Source organism: Zootermopsis nevadensis, unplaced genomic scaffold (assembly GCF_977971745.1).
Source record: "Zootermopsis nevadensis isolate Lab colony 2312 unplaced genomic scaffold, Znev_1.0 Znev_ptg000006l, whole genome shotgun sequence".
Taxonomy (NCBI): domain Eukaryota; kingdom Metazoa; phylum Arthropoda; class Insecta; order Blattodea; family Termopsidae; genus Zootermopsis; species Zootermopsis nevadensis.
In genome coordinates, this window is record NW_028259138.1 from 3,719,775 (window position 1) to 3,738,782 (window position 19,008).

At 36.7% G+C, this 19,008-nt stretch overlaps 1 protein-coding gene and 1 long non-coding RNA gene across 10 annotated transcripts in view; one reads left to right on the forward strand and one right to left on the reverse strand.

The window, feature by feature from the left end:
* SP2353 (EGF like, fibronectin type III and laminin G domains protein pikachurin) overlaps positions 1 to 19,008 on the reverse strand; it is a 515,929-nt gene that overhangs the window by 234,942 nt on the left and 261,979 nt on the right. Inside the window, exons 1-3 of one of the 9 annotated variants that reach the window (XM_087343565.1) lie at positions 13,840 to 13,921; positions 13,330 to 13,477; positions 12,893 to 13,015 (exon numbers count right to left, since the gene is read on the reverse strand). The exons of 4 other annotated variants lie outside the window; for them this stretch is intronic. The gene's annotated coding sequence lies outside the window, so the exon portion shown is untranslated. Of the gene's footprint in view, positions 1 to 12,892; positions 13,608 to 13,628; positions 13,922 to 19,008 lie in introns of those variants that run through there. 4 more of the 9 variants (XM_087343563.1, XM_087343566.1, XM_087343567.1 and 1 more) reach the window with 4 other exon arrangements.
* On the forward strand, positions 14,427 to 16,616 carry LOC147874712 (uncharacterized). The gene is made up of 3 exons (XR_015533804.1): positions 14,427 to 14,469; positions 15,931 to 15,994; positions 16,461 to 16,616. It is a non-coding gene; the product is annotated as an uncharacterized LOC147874712 (long non-coding RNA).

Below are 19,008 nucleotides of genomic sequence, written 5' to 3' on the forward strand. Positions count from 1 at the left end.
GACATACCATGTTCCTCTTCCATAATTATTTAAGGTGCAATAGGTAAATTATTTGTGTTTCATTTCGTCCCAATTGGATCAGCTAAGGAAAGCGCTAAGTATGAAACTGCCTAAATAAATAAATGTGTGTGAGTATACATAAATAATCAATGAATGAACGAATATATTACTTAACAACAAATGGCTAAACACATTAATAAATATATATATTTAAATGTATAAATAAATACACGCTTGAGTGTATAAACAAAGTAATTTACTAAAAAATTATAAATCAATAAGAAGAAAATAAGTAAATGAATATGGAAATAAATAATAGAAATGAATAATAAATAAAGAAAGGAATAAACAGCCAAGTACATAACTAATTAAATAACTGAACAAGTAGCAAAATAAACAACTTAAAACAAAATAAATGCACATATATACACTTAACAACAACAAACGGCAAATTCATAATAGACCATAGTATGTTATGGCGCGTTTTTTGCGTGATATGCACAAAACGGACGCGTAGTACGATCATGTCTATCAGACTGGTTGTCCACATGTTTCAACTCCAGAAACGCTAGAAGGATTCTGACGACATTTTGTATGGCCTTAATGTCATTGCATGTCACCCAAATCTCGTACAATCCTACCATGAGTACGTGGATGACGCACGAATTTTTGAGGTGTGAGCGATACTAGATTCACTTAACTGTGTCATGAAATGATTGCAGCCTGATATATCTGATACTTTGAAATGTATTCTGTTTGATTATCTATTCACAGCTATTTGCACAGTAGCCCACACCAAACACACTATAATTAACTGTTAATGTAGCAAAGTTGCTATCACACCAATCACGATAGGCCTTTCAATTGTTAATTCATCTAATTCAAACGTATATGGTCTACTACAAATATACAACTAGAAGCATTCAGAATGCCACGGTGCAAAGGGCGCATGTGGAAACTGCGTGTACTTCGGAACACATTGCACCTTTCCAATAATTAAACTATTAAACTATTTTACTACTACTAAACTTCCTAGCGGGAAAGCCCCTTTAAATTCTAAGGGCTTTGGTTTCTTTCTTGTCCTCATAAAATCCTCTTTTAAGTACTCATACTAATATTTCGTTTGCACATTAAGGTTATCACAGCTGTCTAGGGAGTTAATAAACTGTTTTCATGCGTTCGTCTCGGACATGCAGGCATGTACGTATTTCTTCTGTTTTGTATTGCGTCCTGTGTAAAGTCCTGTGATGGGCAGATCCACAGTCTAGATAGTCCTAAAAATCCCCAAGGATTCATAGTTTCAAAGTTAATTCTGATTCGGAAAATGTAAGTGACCTAATATTTGAAAAATTAAGATGAGAAGAAGATATACAGATCATAAACCTCTTCATTATGTAATTTTCTCAATCACACTGTTTTTTTCTTTCCCACAATTCCAAATATTTTCTTCAACACTTCCTTCCCAAACAAACTTAATGTATTTTAACTACAAATTCACAGCTAAGAGGAAGAAGAATACGTAAAGAATCCTATTTCGTATTCGCGAAGGACTTACTTCGAATTTCGGCATGAACACTTGCTTTGTGTCAGAGTTACGTAACTTTTCATAGGCGTAAATGCCCTTCTCTCGCTAGTTACATCAGCTTTAACATAACTCAACAAAATGGCTGACATTGACAGTCTTAAAACATTCTCCACCAAGTTGTATACGCTACACAACGTCATAAATCACTCTTGCCAGCTGCAAATTCGAAGTGTCCAATTTTGACTACTTCAGAATTCTTCTTAAACCCTTCCTTACAAGGTTTAATAAAAATTGCTAGTCGACTTGGCCGGTGTTCATGGTACACTGAGTTCCAATCCCATCAGGTAGGCTCACTCTTCCAGAAGAACGAAAAAATTGAAAAGGAAGACGTAACACAAAATCCCATTTCTCACATGCTCTTTAACAGCCAAACATGGACGTATTTCGTGGCAGTACAACGTGTACGGCAAAGGTGGATTTTATCTGTTTTCAAGCCTTTATCGGTTTTCTTAAAAACAATCTTGCTTTTTATCCCCAATTCGCGTTTTCGAGAACTGCTTAGTGTTTATATCTTTGAAATGCCAGCCACATGGAAACAAGAAGGTTATTTCAACAAAATTTTGAATAAGTGCGAACTGTGTAAAAATGCGTTGCGAAAGGGCTCCTACAAAGCAACCAGGGTAAAACACGGAAATATATTTTTAAACAGGTATTATGTAACAAACTATCTTACGGAATTTAAAGTTATCTTTTATATTAACTTACAAACTTAAAAAGAAGGAAAATAGTAAAAAAAACTCACTAAGCACCCAAATAAATTAATAAAACCACCGAGAAAGGCCGTCTTAAGTTTGTATTTAACTAATCAAGAAATTCCCTATTTCATGGAACTAAAATGCTGATAACTCTGTAAACACAAATGAGCCACTGGTGCCAACCGACTCGGTCTATTTTTTATAAACAATTTTAATTGCACCTACATGAATGTCTGTGCTTCAAGAAATATCTTCACTTCAGAGTTTCCGACGTATAATTTGTATGCACTTTTCGTTTCCTCGATGCGTGCTACGTGATGTGATCGCCCTAGCCGAGTTCCCCTATAGGCCTGTGTGACTTTTTCCAGGCACTTTATACCTCACCTGTGTAACATGAAACTAGGCCTAGCTTCTTAGGTCCTACTTTAGTTTTATTCACTCTCAGTGTACATTAAATTGTTATTTTTCTTTTTTCATCAATAGTCTGGGTGTTTATTACAACCATAATGTTTCTGAACTTAGTTGTACTTGCGCCTTCTGGTGAAAGGAGAACGGAAGCCTAATCTGTCGGACTCCATAGTCGATGAGACAGTCTCAAACCTATCAAGGCTTTTGAACTCCTTTCAACTGAAGGCGGAAGTAGAATGAAGTACCGAAAGTAGGATTTGAGGTTTTCATGGCAGTGAGTCTGAAGATGGCTGTCTTTTGGGTTTTTTCGCCGTGTAGTCTGGTCGTCCTGATGACGGAGGCAGCATGACCTCTGAAACGTTGGTGGACATCTAGCATACTACACGGCGCAAAAACCCAGAAGACAGCAATCTTCGAAATACTGAAATTTTGTGCTTTAACCCATTAACGCCCAATGGTAATTGTATGTCTCGTCTGCTTCAATAATTAATTACTCTTAATTTTAAATTTGTGAGTTTCGTATGATTCTCATTATAAACAGCGATCTTTTCTTTAAACAGCACCAACCATCTGATTTATGTGATGGCGGAGAGTTCTGCTTCCTTTCCGGTACGAATTTAATTCTTATATATTATGCAGGCAAGTTTTGGCTGCAAAGAGTTGATAATACCCAAACTTCCAAACTCTCAATGTATGTCCTTTGATTATGGCACGACACCAACTTCTCCAGTCACGTAAAACAGCAGGAAATATTTCAGTCTGTGTGTTTTAAACTCTTCGCTTTGTGTTGGGGAAAGAATTATGACGTGAATCGCAGAAAATATTTCTCATATTGATCATGAATACTATCATGTTCGTTACTGTCACATTAACATATACTTTCAAAATACTATGTATTATTATTATTATCCCATCTATTCACCACTTTATGGGGTATGTACTTCTATGTACCCGAGACAGACCTTGTCCCTAAGGTACATAGGGCAGCAGCTATTTCCGGGATACATATTGTTTTTAGCAAGTGCTACATGTAGTATATAATTTTATTTTATGACAGCGTCTTTCGGATGATGTTTGAAGTTCCCAAAATGGCGGTCTTCTGCAGTTCCCTGATGTCGTGTTCGCCCGGGACGTTAGCCAAATATTTTCTGAGCGACCTGGAGACAGTTCCTGTTGCTTATTATTATTATTATTATTATTATTATTATTATTATCAGGAATGCTTTCGTATCCTTATCGTGTTAAGTGTGGGGTGCCTCAGGGTTCCACCCTAGGCCACTTACTTTTTAATATATTTATTAATGATATCTGCGACTCCATACATAACTCACAGTGCCTTTTATTTGCTGATGACTTAAAGATATATCGGAGTATTAGCGATGTTGATGACTGCAAACTGTTACAGGACGATATTCATTCAGTGCAAAATTGGTGTCTTGTTAATGGGATGCAACCTAATTTAAGTAAAACTACTGTTATATCATTCACCCGGAAGACAAACAGTATTTACTTTAATTACAAATTGTGTAACAACCTGGTGGCACGCTCCCATTGTGTTAAAGATCTCGGTGTTCTACTGGACTGTAAGCTTTATTTTCACCAGCATATCAACTATATATTCTCACAAGGCTTAAAAATGCTAGGTTTGATTCGGTACATTACTGCTTCCTTCTCCACTGTTGATAGCCTATTGGTTTTGTACAGTACTTTAGTCCGATCCAAAATCGAGTATGCATCCGTTGTTTGGAACCCTATTACTAATATTTTTATTTGTAGTGTTCTGTCTGATGACAGGTCCATATATTATGAACAGGATCCTTCCAACCTCTTCAGGTTGTCAGGGACCTACTCATACATATATACATTCTTGGCAGAGATGATCAGAAGTGGTTTGCCATTGCCTTCTTCTGTGTGTGAGTGGAGTAATTGTTGGGATGCCACGGAGAAACCGGGGAAGCCCCCGGAGGAAAACTCCGTGATGCCTAGACCACGGCCTTGCCCAACACAAGTTATAAATTTGAGCACCACCGGGAATTGAACCCGGGACCCCAGGCTTACAAGGCTAGTGTTCTGACCACTAGACCACCGTGGCGGTCTATTACTAATACTGATTCCTTTAAATTGGAAAGGATTCAAAGGAAATTTGTAGCTCTATGTTACACTAGATTCTTTAATGGCGTTTGTGCCTATAATTACGATGATATACTAGTTAGATTAAACTTCTTATCGTTACATTTAAGGAGGAGGCTTTTGGATGCGCTTTTCCTCATCAATGTTTTTAAAGGCAAAATTAGTTACTCATCTGTTTTTGATACAGTTAGTCTCTGCGTACCCACTAGGTCTATCAGAGACTACTCTACCTTTACTGTACAACGTAATTTCAAGGTCAGTCCCTCTGCCAGATGTGTTTCTGGTGCCAATGCAGTCTGTAGGAGCATCGACATCTTTAACAAAGACCGTGTTTTGCTTACTGAGGTCAGCCAGCTTTTTAAACAATAATCATTGTTTTTTATTGTTTATTTAGTATAACATTTTATTTTGTATGTCGTTTGTCCAAAATTAAACTGTTTTTAGTTTAATTATTACTTTACTTATCTATAACATTTAGTTTTTTACTTATTAGTTATTTTGCAATAAATCAATATTGTACATTTATGTTTTCAGTTCATTGTTTGCTTTTGTATTGTAATGTTTGTATTGATGTTAGTGCTTGGCTGTTATTGGCCTTTTTGGCTGTTGTCAAGCACTTTAATAAATGAATTGAATTGAATTGAATTGAATTATTATATCCCATCTATTCACCACTTTATGGGGTATGTACTTCTATGTACCCGAGACAAACCTTGCCCCTGAGGTACATAGTGCAGCAGCCATTTCCGAATACATTCTGTTTTTAATATGTATTATATAGTTTTATTGTGAGGGATGACTGTGTATTTTACGACAGCGTCTTTCGAATGATGTATGAAGATCCTAAAATATCAGTTTTCTGAGGTTACCTGATGTCGTGTTCGCCCGGGATGTTGGCCAAATATTTTCTGAGCGACCTGGAGACAGTTCCTGTTGCTTAGTATTATTATTATTACTCCCTTATTAACCTATATTTTTAATTTAAGTTTAAATAGTGCCACCTTTCCGTCCCTGTGGAAACAAACAGCTGTTGTTCCCGTGTTTAAAAAAGGAAACAGTTCCACTGTTAGTAATTATAGACCCATCTCTATTCTTAATAACTTTTCTAAAATATTTGAATTTATTGTTTACGATCATTTGCAAAAAAAAATTAAGTACAGATTAAGTCCCACACAGCATGGTTTTCGTAAATTTAATTCCACAGCAACCAATTTGGTTACTTACCTTAATTCCGTTTTTCCTACAGTGACTACTCAAGGACAAACAGATTCAGTATACTTTGATCTTACTAAAGCTTTTGACTTAGTTCCTCATAATATTATTTTTGGTAAACTTAGAAACTTTGGACTATCACCCAGTTATGTTGATTGGTTCCATAGTTATCTTTCTGACAGGCAATCCTTTGTTCGTGTTTCTGGAACTCTTTCGTATCCTTATCGTGTTAAGTGTGGAGTGCCTCAGGGTTCCACCCTAGGCCCTTTACTTTTCAATATATTTATTAATGATATCTGCGACTCCATACACAATTCACAGTGCCTTTTATTTGCTGATGACTTGAAGATATATCGGAGTATTAGCGATGTTGATGACTGCAAACTGTTACAGGATGATATTTATTCAGTGCAAAATTGGTGTCTCGTGAATGGGATGCAACTTAATTTAAGTAAAACGACTGTTATATCGTTCACCCGAAAGACAAACAGTATTTATGTAAGACTTGAGGTTCTCACAGCGGTGAGTATGAAGATTTCCGTCTTCTGGGTTGTTGCGCTGTGTAGTCTGGTCGATGTTAACCAACGTTTCAGAGGTCATACTGCCTCCGTCATCGCCCTGATGACGGAGGCAGTATGACCTCTGAAACGTTGGTTAACATCGACCAGACTACACAGCGCAACAACCCAGAAGACGGAAATCTTCAAACATATTTACTTTAATTACAAATTGTGTAACAATTTGGTGGCACGCTCTCATTGTGTTAAAGATCTCGGTGTTCTATTGGACTGTAAGCTATTTTCATCAGCACATTAACTACATATATTCACATAGCTTAAAAATGCTTGGCTTGATTCGGTACATTACTTCTTCCTTCTCCACTGTTGATAGCCTTTTGGTTTTGTACAGTACTTTAGTCCGTTCCAAAATTGAGTATGTATCCGTTGTTTGGAATTCTATTACTAATACTGATTCCTTTAAATTGGAAAAGATTCAAAGGAAATTTGTAGCTCTATGTTACACTAGATTCTTTAATGGCGTTTGTGCCTATAATTATATGATATATTAGTTAGATTAAATTTCTTATCGTTACATTTAAGGAGGAGGCTTTTGGATGCGCTATTCCTCATCGATGTTTTTAAAGGCAAAATTAATTGCTCATCTGTTTTTGAAACAGTTAGTCTCTGCATACCCACCAGGTCTATCAGAGACTACTCTACCTTTACTGTACAACGTAATTTCAAGGTCAGTCCCTCTGCCAGATGTGTTTCTGCTGCCAATGCAATCTGTAGGAGCATCGACATCTTTAACAAAGATCGTATTTTGCTTACTGATGTCAGTCAGCTTTTTAAACAATAATCATCTTTTTTTGTTTATTCATTTCCTGTGCTGACTGTATTTTATTTTGTGGTATTAATTTTATAAGGTTTTTTCTGTTTTGTTTTATTTAGTATTATTAATTGAATTATATGACTTAGGCATATTTAGTTTATTTACTTATAATTATTTTGCATTAAATTAACACTGTTATTTTTTTTGTATTGTATTGTTTGTATTGTTTGTATTGTTAGTGCTTGGTTGTTATTGGCCTTTTTGGCTGTTGTTAAGCACTTTAATAAATGAATTGAATTGAACTGAATTATCATCATCATCATCAATAGATGAATTGAATTAAATTGAATCACTTACCCACTGATTGATATTAAAAGTATTTACTAAGTGTTTTACGATAAATATTTACAAACTCAAATGTCCAATAACTGTGTATGAAATATGTTGGACAAATTCTATGTAGACTACAAGGATCTTCACTGTAAAGGGATATTTCCACTTAAAAAGCTGCAGATTATGGAGCCGGTATCTATTAGGCCCATCACTGATACTTCAGTTCCGGGATAGCTCAGTCAGTATGGTGACTAACTACGGGCTGGACGACCCCCGACGACGGGGCAGAGGATTTTTCCTCTAGCCTCTGTGTCCAGACCGGCTCTGGGGCCCACCCAGCCTCCTCTCCAATGGGTACCGGGGTTCTTTCCCGGGGGTAAAGCCGGCCGGGGCGTGATGCTGACCACTCACCCCCATCTAGTGCCGAGGTCAAGAAAGAGTAGGAGCTATACCTCCACTCACCCCAAACGCCTACATGGTGTTAGTGGGACAGCTTTACTTACTTACTTACTGATACTTCAAGCTGAATGTAGATGTTATGGTTACATTTACATATACAATACCCGTATTACCTTCTAGTACGATACTTCTATCCCTCTTATGACATGAATAATTCATTTTAATCTCACATAACAAACAAGAGTCCGGTACACTCTGAATTTAAGAAAACGGCAGTGAAAAAATAGTATTGCCATTCAGTACCCACGCTTTCCAAACACGTCAATTGTGATTTTGGATGTACCTGCCTTTATATTAATTTACGGTATACTCAAATATATTGTTACAAAGCTCATACAGCCACACGTAACACTGCGCAGTCATAAACACATTAGCAGTGTGTATATTGCTAAATATATAGCACACCATTGATTTAAGGCGCGTGAAATCTGAGCACTGGAAAAAAGGAAAAAGTAGACTAAATAAAGATCATGTTAGAACGATGAATTGCATTTAGACACCAAAGAACTTCTTGCGTAAACCCCGTCGGAAAAAGAATACCAGTTCGGCCACGAATGAGGCAACTGGACGGATACAAACTTGAGGTCCAAGTAGGTCATTTACTGGTGCATCTTCGGAAGCAGATGAGGAAACGTACGCTCGGCTTGTCAAATAATAGCTCACTTTCTTTATGGAACCCAAAGGCTCATCACCCTGTTCACAAAGGCCAACCACCGGACTCTATCCTGAGCCAGCTGTATCCAGTTCGCTCCATCGATTCCTATCTCCCTAAGGTTCTTCTTAACGTGTCATTCCATCTACGTCTAGGTCTTCCCAGCGGTCTCCTCCCTCCGGTATGCCTAACCAATACCCTCTAAACACCTCTTCCCACCTCTATGCGTGCTGCATGTCCCGCCCACCTCATCCTCCACCCTAACAATATCAGGTGATGAGTACAGGCTGTAAAACTCATCGTTATGCAATTTCTTATGATTCGTCTTCCTCCCATTTAGGCCTAAATATCTTCCTCAACACTCTGTTCTCAGAAACCCTCAATCTATGTTCCTTCCTCAAAGATAGAGACCAAGTTTCGTACCCATACAGCACAAGTGGCAAAATTACACTTCTGTGTATTTTAACCTGTAGTGTTTTCGGTAAGTGACAAGAGGACAAAAGATTTTGGACTGAATAATAGCAAGCATTGCCTGAATTTAATCTGCTCCTGATTTCGTGATGAATGTCATTCTGACTTGTTAGTGTCGTCCCCTGTTACTTGAATTCTGTCACATTTTCGAATGATTCATTAGCTGTCCTCATACTCTGGTTCTGTTATGAATTCTGATGCCGACAAGTGATCATATACTTTGTCTTCTCTGCATTTACTTGTAGACCAACATTCATACTGGCCCTAAAGAGTGTTTCTGTGTTCGCTTACATTTCGCTTAATATAAAGAACGTATACGTGAGTAAATGTTGTTATTCTGGGTTTTTGAGCCGAATAGACGCGTCTGCAGATGCCAATGGTTCGGTGGAATATACTGTCTCTGTATTTAGGGCTAAAAATGGACAAATCTACACAGCGCCTAAACGCAGGACATCAACATCAGTTTCACCGTCGTTAAAACATCATATCCCAAACACATAATTATTTCACTAATTATTATTACTGGGCAATCACTGAAATTACGTCAAAGTTCGTGTCTTATAAAGAGTTTCACTCACTGTTTAGTAATTTCTTAAAACAAAGTTGTAATGAATTCAGGTAATGCGGTAGAGGTCGTAATTATAAGGGGGTTGGATTCTGATCTGAACACGTTCGTTCACACGTCCCTTGTTTATTGGCAATTAGCAAACTCGTGATATGTTGCCTTATTACATTCTCACTAAGACCACGCAGTAAGTGGAGGGTAGGAAGTGCATCCAATATGCGTATACAGACTGTCTTGTTCAGTCAAAGACGGTGATAATGTTACACCACTCAGTCTCTGGCAATGCTACCTTACACGTTATTATAGTACATTCAGGACATAGAATAGGCAATTTTGCTTATGAAATTAGTGTTTCAACAACGTACAGCGAGACAGCTCAGGCGCCAAACCTATAGCGATATTCACCTGAAGTTAATAACCATAAAAGCAAATTTTCCAAAATGAGTGTAACCCTTTCTGTTTTTGTGTGCCTATAATAACTCGTGATTTAAATTTCCGAAAAAAGTGATAGTGGAACCACGGTTCCGGAGAATTTGACGTAAATACGTCTATACGGAAAGGAAGTTCATATATTGGCATTATTCTAAATATTTCCTTTATACATGCTTTACAATTGAGATAAGTTTGATTAAGACATTGCTTCTTCAACTTCACACTGACCCTAAAATATAGACGTATTTACGTCAAATAATGTTCTTTACTAAACAGGACAGATTCAGTTACTTATGTTTAAGACACCCAGAAATAGACGGGCGAATAATATTGAAACAAATTTTTAAAATATATGGTGTGATGATGAGGAACAGATTGAAGTGAGTGACATTTGAAATTCTCACGGCGGCGAGTATGCTGATGGCTGTCTTCTGGGTTGTTGCGCCGTGTAGTCTGATGTCCTGATGATGGAGACCGCAAACATTCGTCGGTAAACTTCTACCACACTACACAGCGCAAGAACCCAAAAGACAGCCATCTTCTTACAGTCATCCTGTTCAGAACAGGACCCATCATCAGAATCTTTTGAGCATTAACGAACCTCCACGTTTCACAACAGATTAAATAATTCTTGAGCAGCTGAGCAACAATCAGTTTGTAGAGAATTCAATTCCAAATAGTTAAAATTCTCGACACATTCTGACCTCACAATTGTCTGCATATTCCAGACTATGTTCATTTTTTACATGTTACTCGGGGCGGAATTCATGGCTTCCTTGGCGTATACTGTGGCATGCGAAGTTCGAACTTCAGAGAATTTAATTTAGTACTAAAACAGTATGAAACCCCTTTATTCGGTTGCTCACGTAATAAAACATACCAGTGACGCAACAGATCCTACAAACGCGATCATAAAAACAAACAAAACCATTTCTGAAACACAGACTTGAATTTCGCATTACATATATCCGTCATTTAAATCCTGCTGATGAACTGAGGTCATTGCACTGTAGGACTCCTCATTAATTTCATTAGCAATGGTTCGTGAGTTTTCTATCAGGTCAACCACGCGGTGAAGTCCACTCTGACAAACTTTCTGATGTATCAGAGTTCACTACAACGCCACGCAAAACAAGTCAAGAGAGCCATTGTTCACTTTAATGACGGCGACACTGACAGAGTTATCATCCATGTGAATTGCAAATTAAAACACGAGGTAGACATAAAATTGTCACAAAATGCAATGCTGCGTTACCTGCAGTAACTTTCAAGATGTGGCTTGAAATGTCTTAGAAATTATGGCACAGCGAAATTATTTTTGACGTAAATACGTCTATAAGGAAGGGTCATTCGGCAAAAAAGTGTGACGAAAAAGTGTAACCTGGTTACCTAGGAAACGTCGTGTTTACTCGGCATTGTTGTTACCTAGGACACGTCAATTGTTTACTCGGCATTGTTGTTACCTAGGACACGTCAATTGTTTACTCGGCATTATTGTTACCCACGAAACGAAAAAGTGTAACCTGGTTACCTAGGAAACGTCGTGTTTACTCGACATTGTTGTTACCTAGGAAACGTCATTTGTTTACTCGGCATTACTAGTACCTAGAAAACGTCATCTGTTTACTCGTCATTATTGTTACCTAGAAAACGTCATCTGTTTACTCAGCATTGTTGTTACCTAGGAAACGTTCGTTACATTACATTTCATTTCATTACATTACATTACATTAAATTCATCTACCACAGACCCATCTTAAGCGTAACTAATTGAAGTTGACTAAGCAATGTCTCAATCAAACTTATCTCAATTGTAAAGCACGTATAAAGGAAATATTTAGAATAAAGCCAATATATAAACTTCCTTTCCGTATAGACGTATTTACGTCAAATTCTCCGGAACCGTGGTTCCACTGACAACTTTTTAAACTATTATTACTCAGCAAAACTCGTTTGTTTAATTTACTCCACAAGAAATCGTCATTCTTATCTCGTATAACATATTGATTTGAAAATCCCACCATACACTGTATTCAACATATAAATTATGTCCGATATAAGCCATTGCAGATATAAACTTAACCCCATCGCTCTCAGCCTATTTACACTGTTCTGGTCGACAACACTCAGGCCAATTTTCACTTATTTACAGCTTAAAATTCACCCCAAAAAGATTTTTGACACATACAAATGAAAAAATCACACCCCTAAATACTGTAGATTTGGAAAAAAAGTCTCATAAATTCTAATGTCATACTTAACTTACAAAAAAATTGAGAAAAATTGAAAAATGATATCAAAGAAATTTCATTTTCAGGAGGTAAAAACAAAAACTGTTTTTTATTTTCCTTTTTTATCACTCATCCTGCAAGAAAGAACATTTATTACTGCAAAAATCTGAAATACGTTTGTTGCATGTGCTGTTATCTGGTTCTGAACTACAACAGTTTTTGTAAAACAATGTACACGTAAGTTTGAACTTGAAACAGCTATTGCCTAGGTGAAAAATTTACAATAAATGAAATTATATATAACACACTACAGAAAACAACGAAAAAATATAATAAGTACTACATAACCCTTATATTAAAAACAAAATTACGAAGCTATACACTTACCTTAGCACAATTAAACCGAAAACCACGATAAAAATACGTTAAGACGCTACGAGGTAAACATATGAGCTCAACGTATTTCATTTGTTCAAAAACCATTTTTTGTTGGCCTTTAGGAGCCATCTCCTGAGGAAGATATGAGTTAAAGTCGTTTAAAATAAATTATAACTTTATAGTAATGTGTACACATTTCAAGAAAATTTACATTTGTGCACAAAGTATGCTAATTTGCCATTTCTGAATAAGTATTGTTAAATAAAACAGAAATTGGTTGTTAGTTTTCAGAACTACTGCAAGCATAAGTATCCTGATCACTGGATCCAACGAATGAGAGAAAAATGTTTTAAAAGCCTCTAGTGAACAAAGTCAGTGTACTGCAATTTAGATAAAATGCTTCTTCTCAGTGTCCATGTCATACGATACAAATCTACATAACCTACTATGTCATGCCATCCAACCAACTTCCGCCAACCCCGATTCCTTCACGCCCTCAGTCTCAAAATTTCCAGCGCCTTCCACCCGTCTCCGGAATTTCATCTCTCCGAAGAGTAGCAGCCCAGCAACGAACACAAACCCATGAGATCACAGCTGTCCGGAGAGACGGACAAGAAGGATAACATTTTGTAACTATGATGATGTCGTCAATTACGTCAGAGACGGGTAGACTGCTTACAAAAACAAGAGATAACGATATGACCTGAAATGTTCAACGCCTTTCACGTAAACTCGAAACACTAACCTGTCACAGCAGTGATATATATATAAAATATGCACGTGTGTGTGATCACTACTTAACAATCTGCATCGAAGTCTCCAGAAATATATGCAATATTATACTATTTACGTGTATTTCCTCATTAATGACTCTAGGCGGCAGAATGTTCTATTTTACACGTATTCAAACTTAATACACATATTTATATCGGGGTAAGTAAAAAATAGCTTCACACCTTTGGAGAACTGTAACCGTGTTACCTACAGAAAAAATGTGCTGATATTAGCTGATATATTTAGAGCGTAACCTCAAGTTTCGTTTGTTGTAGTTCTTCACATTGCCGCTGAGAGCGCTTGTGAATTGTGGAAAACAAAATGGAGACTCATAATGGCGAGGAAATAGCACAATGTGTGTTCTGGTTCGAACAAATAAACAGTGTAACTCAATTTCAGCAAGATGGTGCACTACTTCATTTCCATACAGATGTCAGAGCATGTTTGGATCTCCACTTCCGAGGTCGGTGGATCAGGCGAGCAGGTCCAATCGCTTGGCCACCTCGTTCACCGGATCTCATACCAGCAGATTTTTTCCTGCGGGAATACATTAAGGATCACGTTCACCACCCACCCTTACCCAACGATCTTAGAGAATTACAAAAGGGAATTCGTTTGTTTGAACCAGAACACACATTGTGCTCTTTCCTCCCCACCATAAGTATCCATTTTGTTTTCCACAATTCACAAGCGCTCTCAGTGGCAATGTGAAGAACTACAACAAACAAACGAAACTTGAGGTTAGGCTCTACAGATATCTGCTGGTATCAGCAAATTGTGGCTGCAGGTAACACGGTTACAGTTCTCAAAATGTGTGTAGCTATTTTTGACTTACTCTGTATATTATTGTACGTCTTTACAGAGTAAGCAAACACTTCATGTCTTATTATTTAAAACACATATAACACTTAGCATTTAATGGACACATTACATGTTTTGGGTTCAAGAACACATCGCCAGGTCCCAATTTATCTTCTCGTATCACTACACTATTGGTGGACACTATAAAACTATAATAGATATCTTGGAATTAGTTAAAAGTCTTTTAAACTGTATGTTGCGAGCCATTTGATTTTGTTCGTATAACTGAGTATAACAATATGACACAAAACAATACAAAATTAGAGATTAAAACCTGTTGTGAATGGCCACTGATAAATTCCCGTCACAATATTATTGTCACTAATTAAATGCTGTGTGGTTCATCAAAGTACACCATCAGTTATGTTTAAATGTTGGAACCTCTCCGCGTAAAATCGAGGCATATAGGTTATCGTTGTCATTACCATGTTTTAGTATTCTGCAGAGCGGGAGCTGATGTAGAGAAATGACGTCCACACTCTGCAGATATGAATTTTGAGATCCTGATATCGTGTTGTGGTCTGTCTGGTGGGAGGTTCTAGGTTGTATTCCCGAAACATGTCATGCATTAAATACTAAGATATTAAGTGATGTGTGCTTATTAAATATCAAGATATTAAGTGTTAACCTCTTTTGTAAAGACGGAAAATAACGTATATATAAGTTAATCTTCAAAACATGACGCTTCAGAACAATTTCATACAAATACTTTTAGCGAAGACACTAAATGTCTCAGCAATAAATGTTAAGATAAGGGAGCACATTAACACAGAAATTTATTTCTGTATTATGTAGATGTCTCTGCATCATATATTTATCGAATTCTTCGTACATTTAAGTCGATGCTAAAATGTACTGTCTGTAAGTAAAGTCCAGTATTTAAAAAGGAAGTAAATGCTAAATACGAAAGCTGAGAAGCCAGTTGCGGCAGAAGGAACATAACCATAAGAAAACATACTTTCGGTTCCAACTTAAGCAGATAAGACTGCAAATCTACTAGGCCTGCTTGTGTATCGATTAAGACATAAAGTGCCAATAAGACTAATGTATTCTGATGAAAACAGCAGTAAATAACATATATTTACGATAAGTTTTAGTTTTCCTTCAACGAAAAGTGTTAAACGAACAGTTTGTATTCATTGCAGTCGCGTATTCGTTTTCTCACGCGACAGTTCTTGGGCACACTCCACTCCCACCCCGTACACCGAACCATTCTTTCCGTCTTTTGTCCAGAAGTCACTCCACAGGCCATTTGTTGTGTAGGAAATAGTCGCTTTCTGCTTGTAAGCTTTAATGCACTACACCCACTAGCCATTTTAGAGAGCGTGCAAAGAAACTGAACTCAGCATAATGTGGGAAATGGAAACTCTGCTCTTTTACCAGAAAAATAATCTTTTATTCGTTAACAATAGATTCCGCCTTCGGAGAAGAATTTTAAAACTGGTGGAGTGAAATGGGATTCGAAAAAGGACCGTGGTGAGTAAACATTATAGAACTTAGATCAGAATTTGTAAAGCAATTATCTGGTTGAGCTCATACAGGGAAGTTTAAGTGATTTCTTTTGTGTTTATTAATTTTATTTCAACTTCACAGTTCAAAGCTGTCGATAAAAATTTTGGACCAAAAAGACGTGGAAACAATCATGTCATGTTTTAAAGAGTTTAATCAACTTTTGACTGGGTGAATTGAGGAAAGCTATTAAAAACCTGTCCGATGATACGGTCTTAGGTTTGAGAATCGAATCCGAGATCTTTGCAAATAGCAGATAGAGTGATAACCACTACAACGTGGCATTCTGAGTGGTTAAATTATACGAACAAATTGCTGGAGGCAAATTTCTTGAACAGCAGAACGATAATCGACTTATTAAAAACGACTCTACTCCATGGAGATAGACAGTACAAGATACAAATCATAAGTATAACCGATTCGCTTGTTCCAGGAATAGATCTGCATGTGTGGCACGAGACTTCAACACAGACGTAATACACACGTACAACTTTACTGAAAACCCAGTTCTGAGTATGAAACGAGGGTATCTGGCAGCCTTTATTATAACAGTAGTCTATTTGCAATAAAAGCGTTGCTACAAACCTTATCCTAAAGACTTGGAGGAGACTGAATGATGATAAGCTATTAGAAAGACTCTTAAAAGCAATGGTCTATCGTAGGAACACAATATATAAGAGTCTAAAATTAACAAATATTTGGTAATTCATTCATGATTTTCCTAAGTTAATGTACCATTCTGAGACTATGTAAGATACCAGACGAGGGAATCTGAAAATTTTACCACAATTAACAGGAAAAAAACAGCTAACTGTGAAGGAAACTATCAATAGATTTGCTTCTACTATGAAGAGCCAATTAAGCAAATTTTATGCAATGCTTAAAGACTACTAATAGCAAAGCTTGGGCCGTTCATTTCGTGTGATGTTTTGCCTTACACGAACAATTGCACTTGATTGGGATAAAAGGCCAACTAGTCCCACGGTACGGAAACATCCTTCAAAGTAACTAAGTATTCAGTGTCTCAGCACTCTTTGGGGCGTACAAAAGCTATTCACACCTAATCCAATCCAGTCCACACCGAATTTGTCTAAACTCCATTTAAATATTGTTATAAAAAGGACAATCGATAGTCCGGGTAACTTTCGAAACGGATACCGCTGGAATTTAGTACCATAAATTTACAGCTGCACTAACTGACTTGATGCAATTTTAAGGAATAGTTTTACTGTGACCTAACTAACCGGGTGATGGCCACTCAGCATGTTAAGAAACCTTCTAGGGAACTCACAGCAAGGAATTATAACATTTCTTTCTGTTTAACCTAAAATTATTACTGATGCCTTTGCTAACAATTTAAAATCCATTTTTATCACATAATGCCCGACTGTTATTCCATTTTATTCTACCACGAAAGATTTTGTACCTATGACGTAGATCACTGTCGTTGATGAAGTGTAAAGGGCTATAAAATGTCTTAAAAATCCAAGAGTGGTGGCTTAGATAGTATTACATAATTCATTATTAAATATTTTCTGATACATTTACTCCATTTGAACTTGTATTTTAAAGTCATATTTACAAGTAAGACCTTGCTGTCTTTGTGGAAACAGACTGCTTCTTTTCGAGTGTCCGAGAAACGTAGTAGTAAAATAGTAAGTACAGTAATCAATTTCGATAATTAAAACATTTTCCAAAAAATTATAATTTATTATCAATGCCTATTTTCTAAAATACAGGCGTATTCTTTCTCAGTATCGCTTGTGAAAACAATTTTATCTTGATCTGTTGGTTACTTATCTCAATGGGTACTGTTGTCTTCGGTATCGTACATATACGTATGTACGGTCAAACTGATTATGAAAATTTTTATTTAAGTAATGCTCTTGACATTTTTCTTCGAAATTTACTTTATCGTATAATTACTAGCTTCAAAATAGCCTCTACGAGGACAGGTTTCAGTACTATCTGACCGATGGTCAGTCTTCTGTTTACATTTCTGGATCCATTTCACGTTCATATGTTTGAATTCAGGAGTTCCACAGGGATCCATTTCAGAACCTTGTTTGCTCATATATCCATTAATAATATATGTGTCTCTATTCACTATTCTAAGTGGTCTACCTCATGTTCGCTGACGACTTCAATATATATCGCAGCCTTAATAATGGTTATCGGTGAAAACCTTTGACTATAATACTGATTCTGTGCAAAATTGGTGTTCAGAAAATGGTATAATTCTTAATGTTGATGAAATTACGAATATATAATTTCCTCATAAGATAATCAGAATTAACTTTGCTTACAAATTATGTAAAAATCTAATTTTATGTTCCTAGTGTGGTAAAGATGTTATGTTTTAATTACGTTCCATTTCCATTATCACATTGGTTTAACAATTCACCAGTCGTTGGCTGTTTTCTGTATTCCCTGTGTGTCCTTCACTACAGTCTTCCTTACTTTGGAAACACATCCAACATTCGCTGTCAAGTCAATATGGCTACATGGCGTAACATTTTCTTATTGATAAAGTAAGCGTGTAGCGCCGTAACAGCTGCTTATACATAAAAAAGCTCCAAAATTTGATACTAGAAACAAATGATTTGTAACAACGTTTCCCGCTTTACATTTTCCGTGTTTTGCAAAATAAAAGAGTTCTTCTATGGCCCTGAAGTTACGCGGAAACCTGTATGTTGTGCGAACATATGGCGTACAAGGTTCTGCTTCACCCGTATGTATAACTTCCTGTCTAGAAGAACTCATCTTTCAGGTGATATTTGAGGTTCTCACGGCGACAAGAATGAAAATAACTATCTTCTAGAGCAGAGGTTCTCACCCTTTTTCATTAGCGTACCACTAAGTCTAATTTAACACATTAAATGAAACATTAACCAAATGCGTTCAGGGAAAACTTATTTATGTAAATATTCCCTTTTGATTTTCTTACTTAGTTCGTGTACCACCAGTGGTACGCATGCCAT